The sequence below is a fragment of the Oncorhynchus nerka genome, linkage group LG20 (genome assembly GCF_034236695.1).
Source record: "Oncorhynchus nerka isolate Pitt River linkage group LG20, Oner_Uvic_2.0, whole genome shotgun sequence".
NCBI lineage: Eukaryota > Metazoa > Chordata > Actinopteri > Salmoniformes > Salmonidae > Oncorhynchus > Oncorhynchus nerka.
The window spans coordinates 39,303,636-39,326,655 of NC_088415.1; the positions used below are offsets into that span (position 1 = coordinate 39,303,636).

A 23,020-nucleotide genomic window follows, 5' to 3' on the forward strand; every position below is an offset into this window, starting at 1 on the left:
CTAAGTAAGGAAACGACGTATTACGGCTCTACTGAAGGTGATAAGGACTCTGCATGTAACATGGAAGCTTTTGTGATGTCTTTGTTATGAAACAGTTTTGTTTGAATTTGTTTTGAACTCAGATTGATAGGAAACACAGCCATTATATGAGTAACAAATGTATTAACCAATACCACAACAATCGATTGACCTTGTGAGCATAGTACCCACATTCTTCCCCAACAGAAACACACAGAATTGTAAGGGTTAATGTTGGGTTGTTGATACATGGCTCCAGTAACACAGTGCCTCAATGGAAGCGTAGAGATTCATTTTTGTGTGGTAAGGATAACAGAAGCTGCACCTTGACCGACTATTGTTTGGTTGGCCTTGGGGAAAGGCACTTTCTTTCGTGAATGCAGCATACATGAATTTGTAAATTCTTCTGTGCATCTCAAGGCCTTATAGGAACAGTAGTTGTGTGGCTCAGGCAGGACTGCTGCAGTTGTACCTGCATGCCCTTCTCTCACATTCTCTGAAGGTCTCTGTGTAGACTGAAATGGCACAGTATGTTTTTTCATATTTGAACTTTTTAAACTTTTTTTTTTTTATAAACTTTTTTTTTTACAATGGAGAGAGCGTCACCTCACCTTCCAATGTTCCTCTTCAGCCCCACAGCTCTCCCAGCTCCATGGGACAGACAGGAAGTTCACCTTGCTGCATGCCCTTGTGGAGCAGATCATGTTGCACGAAGCCGGCTTGGCCACTTTTCCCCAAGAGTTGGCGGAATTCGAAACTGTCCCTGGAGGTAAGTCATCAAGATTTTGGTCAATGCCCTGAAAATCTGTACTGTAGATTTCAATTGGATCAGTTTAGTTAAAACCTTTTTGGTGTTGTCTGTTTCTGGTCAGCTTCCATTAAAGGCCTAACTGCTGAAGTGGATGGTGAGTCTATCAAGTTTCCTATCCTGTTCAATAATAATATTTTTGTTATTCTGATAAGCCTATTCTCTCTCAGTTATTATTCAGACAGAAAGATACAAGATTCAGACAAATGTACAAGTAAAACCTTGACACATTTAATAAACGACCGGCAGATGCATTGAACCTTTACACTTATCTTATACCGTGCTTGTCCCTAGATGAGCGCATCATAGTGTGGCGGTGAAGGGAATTTCCATTTGTCAGGCATATTGTAAGTGTTGCTTCACATCGCATTATGTTTCTCTGATGGTGTCTGCTGTCTGTTAGCAGTGATCGTTTTGTAACGCAACCAACCACAGGTGTTCTGATATTAGACACATCAAATAACGAATAAGCTTAGCAGTAACCCCTCTTCACTCTTCAACCCCCCTTACACCAGATGACGATTGAGAAGTACCACACAGATCTCACCCTGCTGACAAAGAGGTATGAGGAAACTCTACACTGATATATTGGTAATGCCTGAGTTATTGTTTTCTATATGTCTGTTGTGCAGCTCCTCCAGAGATAGATGGTTCCTCTGGTCCTGAAATGTCGAAGTGACCCGTTCCACTGTTTTTCATGTTATCTATTCCTCTGCACTGTGGAGGGGGGAGTAGTGGAGATATTTTCCAGACATACATTTCAGAGAAATTCTTTTTCAACGTTACTAACTTCTGCAGCAGATGCTTGTGCCCTCCCTATTTTGAGGGGTGGGCAAACTTCAAATATGTACCGTAGGCCATAGACAATATAGACTCAGCAAAAAAAAGAAACGTCAAAACGTCCTCTCAATGTCAACTGAGTTTATTTTCAGCAAACATAACGTGTAAATATTTGTATGATCATAACAAGATTCAACAACAGACATAAACTGAACAAGTTCCACAGACATTTGACTAACAGAAATGTAATAATGTGTCCCTGAACAAAGGGGGGGGGTCAAACTCAAAAGTAACAGTCGGTATCTTGTGTGGCCACCAGCTGCATTAAGTACTGCAGTGCATCTCCTCATGGACTGCACCAGATTTGCCAGTTCTTACTGTAAGATGTTACCCCACTCTTCCACCAAGACACCTGCAAGTTCCTGGATATTTCTGGGGGGAATGGCCCTAGCCCTCACCCTCCAATCCAACAGGTCCCAGACAAGCTCTTCGCTGGCCATGGCAGAACACTGACATTCCTTTCTTGCAGGAAATCATGCACAGAACGAGCAGTATGGCTGGTAGCATTGTCATGCTGGAGGGTCATGTCAGGATGAGCCTGCAGGAAGGGTACCACATGAGGGAGGAGGTCTTCCCTGTAACACACAGCGTTGAGATTGCCTGCAATGACAACAAGCTCAGTCTGATGATACTGTGACACACTGCCCCAGACCATGACGGACCCTCCACCTCCAAATCGATCCCGCTCCAGAGTACAGGCCTCGGTGTAACGCTCATTCCTTTGACGATAAACACGAATCCGACCATCACCCCTGGTGAGACAAAACCGCGACTCGTCAGTGAAGAGCACTTTTTGTCAGTCCTGTCTGGTCCAGCAACGGTGGGTTTGTGACTATAGGCGACGTTGTTGCCGGTGATGTCTGGTGAGCACCTGTCTGGTGAGCACCTGCCTTAAAACAGGCCTACAAGCCCTCAGTCCAGCCTCTTTCAACCTATTGCAGACAGTCTGAGCACTGATGGAGGGATTGTGCGTTCCTGGTGTAACTCTGTCAGTTGTTTTTGCCATCCCGTACCTGTCCCATAGGTGTGATGTTTGGATATACTGATCCTGTGAAGGTGTTGTTACACGTGGTCTGCCACTGCGAGGACGATCAATTGTCCGTCATGTCTCCCTGTAGTGCTGTCTTAGGCGTCTAACAGTACGGACATTGCAATGTATTGCCCTGCCCACATCTGAAGTCCTCATGCCTCCTTGCAGCATGCATAAGGCACATTCACGCACGTAAGTAGGGAAAAGTGGGCATCTTTCTTTTGGTGTTTCTCAGAGTCAGTAGAAAGGCCTCTTTAGTATCCTACGTTTTCATAACTGTGACCTTAATTGCCTACCGTCTGTAAGCTGTTAGTATCTTAACGACCGTTCCACAGGTGCATGTTCATTAATTGTTTATGGTTCATTGAACAAGCATGGGAAACAGTGTTTAAACCCTTTACAATGAAGATCTGTGAAGTTATATGGATTTTTACTAATTATCTTTGAAAGACAGGGTCCTGAAAAAGGGACGTTTCTTTTTTTGATTAGTTTATGTAAGATGCCTTCAGAAAGTATTCACACCCCTTGACTTGTTCCAAATTTTGTTGTGTTACAGCCTGAATTTTAAATGGATTAACTTGGGATTGTGTGTCAGTGACCTACACGTAATACCCTATAATGTTAAAGTGGAATTATATTTTTTGAAAATTTTCCAAATGAATTAAAAATGAAAAGCTGAAATGTCTTGAGTCAATAAGTATTCAACCACTTTGTTATGTCAAGCCTAAAAGTTCAGGAGTAAAAATGTGCTTAACAAGTCACATAAGTTGCATGGACTCACTCTGTGTGCAATACTATTGTTTAACATGATATTTGAATGACTACTTCATCTATGTACCCCACACATGCAATTATCTGTAAGGTGGTTTTCCAATGCTTCACAAAGAAGGGCACCTATTGGTAGATGGGTTAAAAAGATATAGATAATGAATACCCCTGTGAGCATGGTGAAGTTATTAATTGCACTGTGAATGGCATACCAATACACCCAGTCACTACAAAGATGCAGGCATCCTTCCAAACTCAGTTGCCGGAGAGGAAGTAAACCACTCAGGGCTTTCACCATGAGGCCAATGGTGACTTTAAAACAGTTGAGTGTAATGGCTATGATAGGACACAACTAAGGATGGATCAACAACGTTGTAGTTACTCCATAATAATAACCTAAATTAGAGTAAAAAGAAGGAAGCCTGTACAGAATAAAAATATTCAAAAACATGCATCCTGTTTGCAATAAGGCACTAAAGTAAAACTGCTAAAAACTCGTTATGTTGGAGGCAAACACAATACATCACTGAGAACCACTCTTCATATTTTCAAGCATGATGGGGGCTGCATCATATTATGGGTATGCTTGTCATCGGCAAGGACTAGGGATTTTTTTTTGTGGATAAAAATGAAAGGAATAAAGCTAAGCACTGGCAAAATCCTAGACACTGGGAGACAAATTCACCTTTCAGCAGGACAATGACCTAAAGCACAAGGCCAAATATACTCTTACGTTGCTTTCCAAGATGACATTGCATGTTCCTGGTGGCCTCTTATAATTTGGACTTAAATGCACTTGAAACTCTATGGCAAGAATTGAACTGTCTCGCAATGATCAACAACCAACTTGACAGAGCTTTGAAAATGAATAGTGTGCAAATATTTTACAATCCTATTCTGCAAAGCTCTTTTAGGACCCTCCCCTGAACAACTCCAAAGGTGATTCTAACATGTTTTGACTCGGGGGTATGAATACTTATGTAAATGAGATATTGCAAACATTTCTAAAAACATGTTGTTTTCACATTGTTATTATGGGGTAGATTGGTCAGAAAAATCAGTATAATCAATTTTGAATTCAGGCTGTACACCAACAGAATGTGGAATAAGTCAAGGGGTATGAATACTTTCTGAAGGCACTATATATATCTAAGGAAGTACTCAGTGGTTTGTAAGGAGAGATACAGCATCACACTTGTTAATAAATAGATAAAATAACATTGAACAGGAAGATATGCCTCAGGATATTTACCAACTTTTGGAAACTTAGTTCCCACTCTTTGTTCTGTCTAGTTTGGCATCAGCCTAGCTGCTGATTGCATAAAGAGAAACTCTTACACAACAATATATTTTCAAAGAAAGTAAATCCCATTTTCCAACCTCACAACAGGAGTTCACACACACACACACACACACACACAACAGGAGTACACACACACACACACACAACAGGAGTTCACACACACACACACACACACACAACAGGAGTTCACACACACACACACACACAACAGGAGTTCACACACACACACACACACACACAACAGGAGTTCACACACACACACACACACACAGGAGTTCACACACACACACACACACACACAACAGGAGTTCACACACACACACACACAGGAGTTCACACACACACACACACACAACAGGAGTTCACACACACACACACACACACACACAGGAGTTCACACACACACACACACACAACAGGAGTTCACACACACACACACACACACACAACAGGAGTTCACACACACACACACACAACAGGAGTTCACACACACACACACAACAGGAGTTCACACACACACACACAACAGGAGTTCACACACACACACACAACAGGAGTTCACACACACACACACACAGGAGTTCACACACACACAACAGGAGTTCACACACACACACACAGGAGTTCACACACACACACACAGGAGTTCACACACACAACAGGAGTTCACACACACAACAGGAGTTCACACACACACACACACACACAACAGGAGTTCACACACACACACACACACACACACACACACACACACACACAACAGGAGTTCACACACACACACACACACACACACACACACACACACACACACACAGGAGTTCACACACACACACACAACAGGAGTTCACACACACACACACACAACAGGAGTTCACACACACACACACACACACACAACAGGAGTTCACACACACACACACACACACACACAGGAGTTCACACACACACACACACACACACACACACACACAGGAGTTCACACACACACACACACACACACACAACAGGAGTTCACACACACACACACACACACACAACAGGAGTTCACACACACACACACACACACAGGAGTTCACACACACACAGTTCACACACACACACACAACAGGAGTTCACACACACACACACACAACAGGAGTTCACACACACACACACAGGAGTTCACACACACAACAGGAGTTCACACACACACACACACACACACACACACACACACACAACAGGAGTTCACACACACACACAACAGGAGTTCACACACAACAGGAGTTCACACACACACACACACACCAGGAGTTCACACACACACACACACAGGAGTTCACACACACACACACACAGGAGTTCACACACACACACACACACAGGAGTTCACACACACACACAACAGGAGTTCACACACACACACACACACACAGAGTTCACACACACACACACACACACAGGAGTTCACACACACACACACACACAGGAGTTCACACACACACACACACACAACAGGAGTTCACACACACACACACAACAGGAGTTCACACACACACACACACACAGGAGTTCACACACACACACACACACACACAGGAGTTCACACACACACACACACACACACACACACACACAACAGGAGTTCACACACACACACACACACACACACACACACAGGAGTTCACACACACACACACACACACACACACAGGAGTTCACACACACACACACACACAACAGGAGTTCACACACACACACACACACACACACAACAGGAGTTCACACACACACACACACAGGAGTTCACACACACACACACACACACACACACACACACACACACACACACAGGAGTTCACACACACACACACAACAGGAGTTCACACACACACACACACACAGGAGTTCACACACACACACACACACACACACAACAGGAGTACACACACACACACACACAACAGGAGTTCACACACACACACACACACACACACACACACAACAGGAGTTCACACACACACACACAGGAGTTCACACACACACACACACACACACACACACACAACAGAGTTCACACACACACACACACACACACACACACACACACACACACAGGAGTTCACACACACACACACACACACACACAACAGGAGTTCACACACACACACACACACACACAGGAGTTCACACACACACACACACACACAGTTCACACACACACACACACACAACAGGAGTTCACACACACACACACACACACACACACACACACACACAGGAGTTCACACACACACACACACACAGGAGTTCACACACACACACACACACACACACAGGAGTTCACACACACACACACACAACAGGAGTTCACACACACACACACACACACACACACACACACAGGAGTTCACAGTTCACACACACACACACAGGAGTACACACACACACACACACACACACAACAGGAGTTCACACACACACACACACACAGGAGTTCACACACACACACACACACACAGGAGTTCACACACACACACACAACAGGAGTTCACACACACACACACACACACAACAGGAGTTCACACACACACACAACAGGAGTTCACACACACACACACACACACACCAGGAGTTCACACACACACACACACACACACACCAGGAGTTCACACACACACACACACACACACACACACAGGAGTTTTACACACACACACACACACACACACAACAGAGTTCACACACACACACACACACACACACAACAGGAGTTCACACACACACACACACACAGGAGTTCACACACACACACACAGGAGTTCACACACACACACACACACACACAGGAGTTCACACACACACACACACACACACACACAGGAGTTCACACACACACACACACACACAACAGGAGTTCACACACACACACACACACACACAGTTCACACACACACACACACACACACACAACAGGAGTTCACACACACACAACAGGAGTTCACACACACACACACAACAGGAGTTCACACACACACACACACACACACACAACAGGAGTTCACACACACACACACACACACACACAACAGGAGTTCACACACACACACACACACAGGAGTTCACACACACACACACACACACAACAGGAGTTCACACACACACAGGAGTTCACACACACACACAGGAGTTCACACACACACACACACACACACACACACAGGAGTTCACACACACACAACACACACACACACACACACACACACACACAGGAGTTCACACACACACACACACACACAGGAGTTCACACACACACACACACACACAACAGGAGTACACACACACACACACAACAGGAGTTCACACACACACACACACACACAACAGGAGTTCACACACACACACACACACACAGGAGTTCACACACACACACACACACAGGAGTTCACACACACACACACAACACACACACACACACACAACAGGAGTTCACACACACACACACACACACACACAGGAGTTCACACACACACACACACACACAGGAGTTCACACACACACACACAGGAGTTCACACACACACACAACAGGAGTTCACACACACACACACACACACAAAGTTCACACAGGAGTTCACACACACACACACACACACACACAACAGGAGTTCACACACACACACACACACACAGGAGTTCACACACACACACACACAACAGGAGTTCACACACACACACACACACACACACAACAGGAGTTCACACACACACACACACACACACACACACACACAACAGGAGTTCACACACACACACACACACAACAGGAGTTCACACACACACACACAGGAGTTCACACACACACACACAACAGGAGTTCACACACACACACACACACACACACCAGGAGTTCAGTTCACACACACACACACACACACACAGGAGTTCACACACACACACACACACACACACACAACAGGAGTTCACACACACACACACACACACACACACAGGAGTTCACACACACACACACACACACACACAGGAGTTCACACACACAACAGGAGTTCACACACACACACACACAACAGGAGTTCACACACACACACACACAACAGGAGTACACACACACACACAACAGGAGTTCACACACACACACAGTTCACACACACACACACACACACAACAGGAGTTCACACACACACACACAACAGGAGTACACACACACACACACAACAGGAGTTCACACACACACACACACACACAACAGGAGTTCACACACACACACACACACACAACAGGAGTTCACACACACACACACACACAACAGGAGTTCACACACACACACACACACAGGAGTTCACACACACACACACACACACAACAGGAGTTCACACACACACACACAGGAGTTCACACACACACACACACAGAGTTCACACACACACACACACACAACAGGAGTTCACACACACACACACACACACACAACAGGAGTTCACACACACACACACACACAGGAGTTCACACACACACACACACACACACACAGAGTTCACACACACACACAGGAGTTCACACACACACACACAGGAGTTCACACACACACACACACAGGAGTTCACACAGGAGTTCACACACACACACACACACAGGAGTTCACACACACACACACACACACACACACACAACAGGAGTTCACACACACACACACACACACACAGGAGTTCACACACACACACACAACAGGAGTTCACACACACACACACACACAGGAGTTCACACACACACACACACACACACAGGAGTTCACACACACACACACACACACAACAGGAGTTCACACACACACACACACACACACAGTTCACACACACACACACACACACACAACAGGAGTTCACACACACACACACACACACAGGAGTTCACACACACACACACACACACACAACAGGAGTTCACACACACACACACACACACACACACACACACAGGAGTTCACACACACACACACACACAGGAGTTCACACACACACACACAGGAGTTCACACACACACACACACACACAGGAGTTCACACACACACACACACAACAGGAGTTCACACACACACACACACACACACACACACAGTACACACACACACACACAACAGGAGTTCACACACACACACACACACACAGGAGTTCACAACACACACACACACACAACACACACACAGGAGTTCAGGAGTTCACACACACACACACACAGGAGTTCACACACACACACACAGGAGTTCACACACACACACACACAGGAGTTCACACACACACACACACACACACAGGAGTTCACACACACACACACACACAGGAGTTCACACACACACACACACAGGAGTTCACACACACACACACACACACACACACACACAACAGGAGTTCACACACACACACACACACACACACAGGAGTTCACACACACACACACACACACACACACACAGGAGTTCACACACACACACACACACACACACACACACACAGGAGTTCACACACAACAGGAGTTCACACACACACACACACACACACACACAGGAGTTCACACACACACACACAGGAGTTCACACACACACACAGGAGTACACACACACACACACAGGAGTTCACACACAACACACACAGGAGTTCACACACACACACACACAGGAGTTCACACACACACACACAACAGGAGTTCACACACACACACACACAGGAGTTCACACACACACACACAACAGGAGTTCACACACACACACACAACAGGAGTTCACACACACACACACAACAGGAGTTCACACACACACACACAACAGGAGTTCACACACACACACACACACAGGAGTTCACACACACACACACACACACACACACAACAGGAGTTCACACACACACACACACAACACACACACAGGAGTTCACACACACACACACACAGGAGTTCACACACACACACACACACACACAACAGGAGTTCACACACACACACACACACACACAGGAGTTCACACACACACACACACACACAACAGGAGTTCACACACACACACACACACAGGAGTTCACACACACACACACACACACACACACACAGGAGTTCACACACACACACACACACAGGAGTTCACACACACACACAACAGGAGTTCACACACACACACACACACACAACAGGAGTTCACACACACACACACACAACAGGAGTTCACACACACACACACAACAGGAGTTCACACACACACACACACACAGGAGTTCACACACACACACACACACACACAACAGGAGTTCACACACACACACACACACACACAACAGGAGTTCACACACACACACACAACAGGAGTTCACACACACACACACACACAGGAGTTCACACACACACACACACACACACAGGAGTTCACACACACACACACACACAACAGGAGTTCACACACACACACACACAACAGGAGTTCACACACACACACACACAGGAGTTCACACACACACACACAACAGGAGTTCACACACACACACACACACAACAGGAGTTCACACACACACACACACAACAGGAGTTCACACACACACACACACACACACAGGAGTTCACACACACACACACAACAGGAGTTCACACACACACACACACACAGGAGTTCACACACACACACACAACAGGAGTTCACACACACACACACAGGAGTTCACACACACACACACACACCAGGAGTTCACACACACACACACACACACACAGGAGTTCACACACACACACACACACACACAGGAGTTCACACACACACACACAACAGGAGTTCACACACACACACACACACAACAGGAGTTCACACACACACACACAGGAGTTCACACACACACACACACACAGGAGTTCACACACACACACACACACACACAACAGGAGTTCACACACACACACACACACACACAACAGGAGTTCACACACACACACACACACACAGGAGTTCACACACACACACACACACACACACACACACAGGAGTTCACACACACACACACACACACAACAGGAGTTCACACACACACACACACAACAGGAGTTCACACACACACACACACACACAGGAGTTCACACACACACACACACACACACACACACACACACACACACACACACACACACACACACAACAGGAGTTCACACACACACACACACACACACACAGGAGTTCACACACACACACACACACAACAGGAGTTCACACACACACACACACACACAGGAGTTCACACACACACACACACACAACAGGAGTTCACACACACACAGGAGTACACACACACACAACAGGAGTTCACACACACACACACACACAGGAGTTCACACACACACAGGAGTTCACACACACACACACACACACACACACAACAGGAGTTCACACACACACACACACACACACACACACACAACAGGAGTTCACACACACACACACACAACAGGAGTTCACACACACACAACAGGAGTTCACACACACACACACACACAGGAGTTCACACACACACACACAGGAGTTCACACACACACACACACACACACACACACACACACACAGGAGTTCACACACACACACACACACAGGAGTTCACACACACACACACAACAGGAGTTCACACACACACACACACACACAGGAGTTCACACACACACACACACACAGGAGTTCACACACACACAGTTCACACACACACACACACAACAGGAGTTCACACACACACACACACACACACACACACACACAGGAGTTCACACACACACACACACAGGAGTTCACACACACACACACACACACAACAGGAGTTCACACACACACACACACAGGAGTTCACACACACACACACACACAACAGGAGTTCACACACACACACAACAGGAGTTCACACACACACACACACACAGGAGTTCACACACACACAACAGGAGTACACACACACACACACACAACAGGAGTTCACACACACACACACACACACACACACAGGAGTTCACACACACACACACACACACACACACAACAGGAGTTCACACACACACACACACACACACACACACACACACACACACACACACACAGGAGTTCACACACACACACACACACACACACACACAGGAGTTCACACACACACACACACACAACAGAGTTCACACACACACACACACACACACACACAGGAGTTCACACACACACACACACACACAGGAGTTCACACACAGGAGTTCACACACACACACACACAACAGGAGTTCACACACACACACACACACACAACAGGAGTTCACACACACACACACAACACACACACACACACCAGGAGTTCACACACACACACACACACAGGAGTTCACACACACACACACACACAGGAGTTCACACACACACACACACACACACACAACAGGAGTTCACACACACACACACACACACAGGAGTTCACACACACACACACACACAGGAGTTCACACACACACACACACACACACACACAGGGAGTTCACACACACACACACACACAGGAGTTCACACACACACACACACACACAGGAGTTCACACACACACACACACACACACACACAACAGGAGTTCAGTTCACACACACACACAGGAGTTCACACACACACACACACAGGAGTTCACACACACACACACACACACACACAACAGGAGTTCACACACACACACACACACACACACACACACACAACAGGAGTTCACACACACACACACACACACAGGAGTTCACACACACACACACACACACACACACACAGGAGTTCACACACACACACAGGAGTTCACACACACACACACACACACACACACACACACACACACACACAACAGAGTTCACACACACACACACAGGAGTTCACACACACACACACACACACAACAGGAGTTCACACACACACACACACACACAGGAGTTCACACACACACACACACACACAGGAGTTCACACACACACACACACACACAGTTCACACACACACACACACACACACACACACACACAGGACAACACACACACAACAGGAGTTCACACACACACACACAGGAGTTCACACACACACACACACACAGGAGTTCACACACACACACACACACACAGGAGTTCACACACACACACACACACACACACACACACACACACACACACACAGGAGTTCACACACACACACACACACACACAGGAGTTCACACACACACACACACAGGAGTTCACACACACACACCAGGAGTTCACACACACACAACAGGAGTTCACACACACACACACAGGAGTTCACACACACACACACACACACAACAGGAGTTCACACACACACACACACACACACACACAGAGTTCACACACACACACACACACACACACACACACACAACAGGAGTTCACACACACACAGGAGTTCACACACACACACACACACAGGAGTTCACACACACACACACACAGGAGTTCACACACAGTTCACACACACACAACAGGAGTTCACACACACACACACACAGGAGTTCACACACACACACACAGGAGTTCACACACACACACACACACACACACAGGAGTTCACACACACACACACAACAGGAGTTCACACACAACACACAACAGGAGTTCACACACACACACACACACACACAGGAGTTCACACACACACACACACAGGAGTTCACACACACACACACACAGGAGTTCACACACACACACACAGGAGTTCACACACACACACACACAAACAGGAGTTCACACACACACACAACACACACACACACACACAGGAGTTCACACACACACACACACACACACACACAACAGGAGTTCACACACACACACAGGAGTTCACACACACACACACACACACAGGAGTTCACACACACACACACACACACACACACACACACACAGTACACACACACACACAGGAGTACACACAGGAGTTCACACACACACACACACACAGTTCACACACACACACACACACAGGAGTTCAGTTCACACACACACACACAGGAGTTCACACACACACACAACAGGAGTTCACACACACACACACACACACACAACAGGAGTTCACACACACACACACACACAGGAGTTCACACACACACACACACACACAACAGGAGTTCACACACACACACACACACACAGGAGTTCACACACACACACACACACAACAGGAGTTCACACACACACACAACAGGAGTTCACACACACACACACACAGGAGTTCACACACACACACACAACAGGAGTTCACACACACACACACACACACAACAGGAGTTCACACACACACACACACACACACAGGAGTTCACACACACACACACACACACACAGGAGTTCACACACACACACACAACAGGAGTTCACACACACACACACACAGGAGTTCACACACACACACACACACACACAACAGGAGTTCACACACACACACACACACACACACACACACAGGAGTTCACACACAGGAGTTCACACACACACACACACACAGGAGTTCACACACACACACACACACACAACAGGAGTTCACACACACACACACACACACACACACCAGGAGTTCACACACACAGGAGTTCACACACACACACACACACACACACAGGAGTTCACACACACACACACACACACACAACAGGAGTTCACACACACAACAGGAGTACACACACACACACAACAGGAGTACACACACACACACAACAGGAGTACACACACACACACACACACACACACACAGGAGTACACACACACACACACACACACACAGGAGTACACACACACACACACACACACACACACAGGAGTTCACACACACACACACAGGAGTTCACACACACACACACACACACACACACAGGAGTTCACACACACACACACACACACACAACAGGAGTTCACACACACACACACACACACACACACACACACACACAACAGGAGTACACACACACACACACACACAACAGGAGTTCACACACACACACACACACACACAGGAGTTCACACACACACACACAACAGGAGTTCACACACACACACACACAGGAGTTCACACACACACACACACAGGAGTTCACACACACACACACACACAGGAGTTCACACACACACACACACACAGGAGTACACACACACACACACACAGGAGTTCACACACACACACACACAGGAGTACACACACACACACACACACACACACAGGAGTTCACACACACACACACACAACAGGAGTTCACACACACACACACACACACAGGAGTTCACACACACACACACACACACACAGGAGTTCACACACACACACACACAGGAGTTCACACACACACACACAACAGGAGTTCACACACACACACACACAGGAGTTCACACACACACACACACACACACCAGGAGTTCACACACACACACACACACACAGGAGTTCACACACACACACACACACACACACACACACACACAACAGGAGTTCACACACACACACACACACAACAGGAGTTCACACACACACACACACACAACAGGAGTTCACACACACACACACACACACACACAGGAGTTCACACACACACACACACACAACAGGAGTTCACACACACACACACACACACAGGAGTTCACACACACACACACACACACACAACAGGAGTTCACACACACACACACAGGAGTTCACACACACACACACACAGGAGTTCACACACACACACACACAGGAGTTCACACACACACACACACACACACACACACAGGAGTTCACACACACACACACACACACACACAGGAGTTCACACACACACACACACAGTTCACACACACACACACACAGGAGTTCACACACACACACACACACACACACAGGAGTTCACACACACACACAGGAGTTCACACACACACACACACACACAGGAGTTCACACACACACACACACACAACAGGAGTTCACACACACACACACACACACACAGGAGTTCACACACACACACACACACAACAGGAGTTCACACACACACACACACACAGGAGTTCAGTTCACACACACACACACACAGGAGTTCACACACACACACACACACACAACAGGAGTTCACACACACACACACACACAGGAGTTCACACACACACACAGGAGTTCACACACACACACACACACAGGAGTTCACACACACACACACACACACAACAGGAGTTCACACACACACACACACACAACAGGAGTACACACACACACACACACACAGGAGTTCACACACACACACACACACACAACAGGAGTTCACACACACACACAACAGGAGTTCACACACACACACACACAACAGGAGTTCACACACAACAGGAGTTCACACACACACACACAACAGGAGTTCACACACACACACACACACACAACAGGAGTTCACACACACACACACACACAGGAGTTCACACACACACACACAACAGGAGTTCACACACACACACACACACAGGAGTTCACACACACACACACACACACACAACAGGAGTTCACACACACACACACACAACAGGAGTACACACACACACACACACAGGAGTTCACACACACACACACACACACACACAACAGGAGTTCACACACACACACAACAGGAGTTCACACACACACACACAACAGGAGTTCACACACACACACACAACAGGAGTTCACACACACACACACACACAGGAGTTCACACACACACACACACAGGAGTTCACACACACACACACACACACACACACACACACACAGTTCACACACACACACACACACACACACAACAGGAGTTCACACACACACACACACACACACACACAACAGGAGTTCACACACACACACACAACAGGAGTTCACACACACACACACACACACACACAGGAGTTCACACACACACACACACACACAACAGGAGTTCACACACACACACACACACACACAGGAGTTCACACACACACACACACAGGAGTTCACACACACACACACACAACAGGAGTTCACACACACACACACACACACACAGGAGTTTCACACACACACACACACACAACAGGAGTTCACACACACACACACACACAGGAGTTCACACACACACACACACACACACAACAGGAGTACACACACACACACACACACAGGAGTTCACACACACACACACAACAGGAGTACACACACACACACACACACCAGGAGTTCACACACACACACACACACACACACACAGGAGTTCACACACACACACACACAGGAGTTCACACACACACACACACAGGAGTTCACACACACACACACACACACACAGGAGTTCACACACACACACACACACACAGGAGTTCACACACACACACACACAGGAGTTCACACACACACACAGGAGTTCACACACACACACAGTTCACACACACACACACACACAGGAGTTCACACACACACACACACACACACACACACAACAGGAGTTCACACACACACACACACACACACACACACACACACACAACAGGAGTTCACACACACACACACACACACACAACAGGAGTTCACACACACACACACACACAGGAGTTCAGGAGTTCACACACACACACACAGGAGTTCACACACACACACACAACAGGAGTACACACACACACAACAGGAGTACACACACACACAACAGGAGTACACACACACACACACACACACACAGGGAGTACACACACACACACACAACAGGAGTTCACACACACACACACACAGGAGTTCACACACACACACACACACAGGAGTTCACACACACACACACACAACAGGAGTTCACACACACACACACACACACACACACACACACACAGTACACACACACACACACAGGAGTTCACACACACACACACACACACACACAGGAGTTCACACACACACACACACAGGAGTTCACACACACACACACAACAGGAGTTCACACACACACAGGAGTTCACACACACACACACACAGGAGTTCACACACACACACACACACACACAGGAGTTCACACACACACACACACACAGGAGTTCACACACACACACACACACAACAGGAGTTCACACACACACACACACAACAGGAGTTCACACACACACACACACAGGAGTTCACACACACACACACACAGGAGTTCACACACACAACAGGAGTTCACACACACACACACACAACAGGAGTTCACACACACACACACACAGGAGTTCACACACACACACACACACACCAGGAGTTCACACACACACACACACACACACAACAGGAGTTCACACACACACACACCAGGAGTTCACACACACACACACAACAGGAGTTCACACACAACAGGAGTTCACACACACACACACACCAGGAGTTCACACACACACACACACACACAGGAGTTCACACACACACACACACACACACACCAGGAGTTCACACACACACACACACACACACACAGGAGTTCACACACACACACACACACACAGGAGTTCACACACACACACACACACACAGGAGTTCACACACACACACACACACACACAGGAGTTCACACACACACACACACACACACACAGGAGTTCACACACACACACACACACACAGGAGTTCACACACACACACACACAGGAGTTCACACACAGGAGTTCACACACACACACACACACACAGGAGTTCACACACACACACACACACACACACACACACAGGAGTTCACACACACACACACACACAGGAGTTCACACACACACACACACAGGAGTTCACACACACACACACACAGGAGTTCACACACACACACACACACACACACACACACAGGAGTTCACACACACACACACACACACACAGTTCACACACACACACACACACACACACACAGGAGTACACACACACACACACACACACACACACAGGAGTACACACACACACACACACACACACACACACACACACACACACACACACAACAGGAGTACACACACACACAACAGGAGTACACACACACACACAGGAGTACACACACACACACACAACAGGAGTTCACACACACACACACAACAGGAGTTCACACACACACACACACACACAACACAGTTCACACACACACACACACACAACAGGAGTTCACACACACACACACAACAGGAGTACACACACACACAACAGGAGTTCACACACACACACACACACACACAGGAGTTCACACACACACACACAACAGGAGTACACACACACACACACACAACAGGAGTACACACACACACACACACAACAGGAGTACACACACACACACACAACAGGAGTTCACACACACACACACACACACAACAGGAGTACACACACACACACACACAACACACACACACACACACAACAGGAGTACACACACACACACACACACAACAGGAGTTCACACACACACACACACAGGAGTTCACACACACACACACACAGGAGTTCACACACACACACACACAACAGGAGTTCACACACACACACACACAGGAGTTCACACACACACACACACACACACACACACACACAGTTCACACACACACACACACACACACACACACACAACAGGAGTTCACACACACACACACACACACACACAGGAGTTCACACACACACACACACACACACACAGGAGTTCACACACACACACACACACACACACACAGGAGTTCACACACACACACACACACACACACACACAGGAGTTCACACACACACACACACACACACACACACAACAGAGTTCACACACACACACACACACACACAGGAGTTCACACACACACACACACACACACACACACACACACAAGTTCACACACACACACACACACACACACACACACACACACACACACACACACAACAGGAGTACACACACACACAACAGGAGTACACACACACACAACAGGAGTACACACACACACACACACACAACAGGAGTACACACACACACAACAGGAGTACACACACACACACACACACAACAGGAGTACACAACACACACACAGTACACACACACACACACACACACACAACAGGAGTACACACACACACACACACACAACAGGAGTACACACACACACACACACACACACAACAGGAGTACACACACACACACACAACAGGAGTACACACACACACACACACACAACAGGAGTACACACACACACACACAGGAGTACACACACACACACACAACAGGAGTACACACACACACAACAGGAGTTCACACACACACACACACACACAACAGGAGTACACACACACACACACACAAGTACACACACACACACACAACAGGAGTTCACACACACACACACACACAACAGGAGTTCACACACACACACACACACAACAGGAGTTCACACACACACACACACAACAGGAGTTCACACACACACACACACACACACAACAGGAGTTCACACACACACACACACACACACAGCTTATATCTGTGACATTATCAAAACCTTCCCTCTGCTCTCCAGGGGAAGGTTTTGCAGTCAGATCAGAAGCAATGGTAGTAGCCTATACTGTAGGAGCCTCAGAGGTGAAAGTATTTAGCAAACGTTGCTCTCCCTCTGTTACTGTCGTGCCAGCTGAGGCATGATTGGCGGTTTCGGCTGTGGCATTTAGACCCGACGTCACCAGAAAATCTCTGTTGCTTCCATTTGTTGAGGCAGTATTCTATAACGCAAACGCTGGGAGTCGAGAAGCAAGTACAGGGGGTGAGTTTAATAATACAATAAACATGGAACAATCCAAAACAAGAGTAGTGTCTGGACATGAAAAACATAACTATTACTGCCTGGGGAAAGAACCAAAGGGAGTGACAGATATAGGGGAGGTAATCATAGGAGCGATGGAGTCCAGGTGTCTTTGGCGCAGGTGCGCGTAACGATGGTGGCAGGTGTGCGTAATAAGTATACTGGCGAAGTCGAGAGCCAGAGAGGGGGAGCGGGAGTAGACGTGACATTATTACATGTATGTGGTACATTTTCATAACTGTTAGTTCAAAACTCAAAGCACATTTTCAATTGACTAAATACAACACACACAATCAGTCACTTTTTCACCCAACTTAATCAGTGTTTCATCTAGAAATACATGTTTCACATTGCAATAGATGTTCACAGAAAGGAATTGTTTTTCACAATGAAATGCTCACATTTCTTTTGATATGATTCTCTTCTGTTGTGTTAAAATACATTTTATCATTACTTAATCTGACTGTTCTTAATTGATGATCACTTAAACGTTTGGTAAACCAATAGATTTGACATGTACACCGGTTTGTCTAGTACAGATTCTGAGAACTACATAATGAACATGTATGTCTTTGAAAGTATAAACACAAAGTATAATATTTACTCAAATGTACTACTATGACAAACTGTTATGATTTTACTGACAGCAAGTTAGAGAAAATAGAAGAAGCCTGCACACTGCTCTTGATAGTACCACTGCTCTTTAATAAGCTTTGCGTATCGGCCTCAAGGTGTTGTGGGTTCGATTCAAGGCCTTGAGGCCGATACGTAAAGATTATTAAAGAGCAGTGATACTTTCAAGAGCAGTGTGCTGGTTTCTTATTGTATTCAACTGTTACCATGCACCTGCAAAAAAGATTGCTCAGATGTGCGAATGCCTTTTCAATTTTGACTCACAGTAAGTAAAAAAAAAAAAATCTGATATTGACAAGATCAGAAATGTACAGTAACAAATCAACCAAATCAAAGTTTATTGGTCACGTAGACTAGCAGATGTTTCAGCAGGTGCAGTGAAATGCTTCTGTTTCTAGGTACTACAGTGTGCAGTAATACAATATCAATACATTACAATACCAATATGAAAAAGTCCAAAACAAGAAGGATATGCATCCCCTATACAGTAAAGCAGTTCACACTGCTTTACTAAAATTGCATTGACCAATACGGTAATACCTTAATATATGCAATTGACTTAGCAGACACTTTCATCCAATGAGAACAGTCCACACATTTTGGTGTGTGACCTGAGTGTAAAATGAACCCACAGCACTGGTGTTGCTAGTGGCATGCTCTTATGAACTGAGCCACGTACAGGGACCACTATAATACACAAGTGCAATACAATACATACACAATTACAATACAGGTGGAAGATGTATGATTGTCATCCCCATGAGCATTACCACCCCCGTTCAGGCCATGGA

The 23,020-nt window shown here is 46.7% G+C and overlaps 1 long non-coding RNA gene across 1 annotated transcript in view; it reads left to right on the plus strand.

Moving 5' to 3' along the window:
- The first annotated feature begins 655 nt into the window (after positions 1-655).
- The window catches only part of LOC115101686 (uncharacterized), a 34,720-nt gene continuing 12,355 nt past the window's right edge, over positions 656-23,020 (plus strand). The window contains exons 1-3 of the long non-coding RNA XR_003859340.2: positions 656-787; positions 891-923; positions 1,342-1,388. This is a non-coding gene — a long non-coding RNA (uncharacterized LOC115101686). The remainder of the gene's footprint in view (positions 788-890; positions 924-1,341; positions 1,389-23,020) is intronic.